Source organism: Orycteropus afer, unplaced genomic scaffold (genome assembly GCF_000298275.1).
Source record: "Orycteropus afer afer isolate SDZICR_OR568_19922 unplaced genomic scaffold, OryAfe1.0 scaffold00206, whole genome shotgun sequence".
Taxonomy (NCBI): Eukaryota; Metazoa; Chordata; class Mammalia; order Tubulidentata; family Orycteropodidae; genus Orycteropus; species Orycteropus afer.
The window spans coordinates 230045-231180 of NW_006921793.1; the positions used below are offsets into that span (position 1 = coordinate 230045).

Sequence of the window (1136 nt, forward strand, 5' to 3'; positions counted from 1 at the left end):
CATGGAGATGGCCTGGGGCAAGATCACCAGTCCTTGGCATTCACTTAAATGGATAAAAGAGAGAGAGAGAATGTTGTCAATAGTGCCTCGAATTATCCAAGCCTGTCTATGAAACCAAACCTGTTGCCATAGAGTCAATTCCAACTCATAGCAACCCTATACTGAAAAAACAAAAACAAAACAAAACACAAATTCACTGCCACCAAGTTGAATCTGACTCACAGTGACCCCTCCTTGAGTTTCCAAGGCGGTATTGCTATGGAAGTAGGTTGCCCTATCTTCCTTCTGAGAGTGGCTGGTGGGTTTGAATGGCCAGCCTTCTGGTTAGCAGTCAACTGCCTTAGGTGCTATACCACCAGAGCTCCTACAACCCTATAGGACAGAGTAAAACTCCTCCATAGTGTTTCCAAGGCTGTAAATCTTTATGGAAGCAGACTTCTGTATCTTTCTCCTGCCGAGCAGCTAATGGGTTCGAACCACCAACGTTTGATTAGCAACTGAGTGACCAGGACTCCTCATCCAAGCCTATGAAGCCCAAATGTCAGAAAAGGTGACAACTAATAGCACAAGATATTAGGGCTGAGTTTGAGGAGGCAAATGGGGGGAAAAAAAAAAAAAAGAGCATGTGGGGGCACTAACAATGCACTGTTATGCTCTGTGCTCTTTCAGGCTGTCTCAATCTAGTTTAATTCTCACAGTAGCCCAATGAGGAAAATTGCATTCTCTCCATTTTACAATTGAGGAAGCTCAGGCTCCAAAGAGTGAACTTATCCCTGGCATGTATCTATAGGTCACAGAACTGGGAACCAAAACCACAAGTGTGGGATTCCAAAGCCATGAGTATGTTAACAAGGTCGTCATAATATAGTGCTTCATTCAGACACGTGGATTAGAAAGATGAAATTCCTGAGTCATATTTTGAAACTGAGAATCACTTCTTTGTCACTTACATCACACCTAAATTTCTTTTGACAGAAAAATCAAGTTTATCTTCCTTCCATATTTTCAGTCACATCTTTCTTTCCATGGAGTCCCTGGGTAGTGAACATGGTTAATGTGCTCAGCTATTAACTGAAAGATTGGCGGTTTGAGTCACCCGGAAGTGCCTGAAAAGAAAGGCTTGATGATCTACTACC

At 42.7% G+C, this 1136-nt stretch overlaps 1 protein-coding gene across 1 annotated transcript in view; it reads left to right on the forward strand.

Moving 5' to 3' along the window:
• The window catches only part of NALCN (sodium leak channel, non-selective), a gene marked incomplete at its 5' end in the record, with an annotated part of 145472 nt that overhangs the window by 143450 nt on the left and 886 nt on the right, over positions 1-1136 (forward strand). The gene's annotated exons all lie outside the window — the stretch shown is intronic.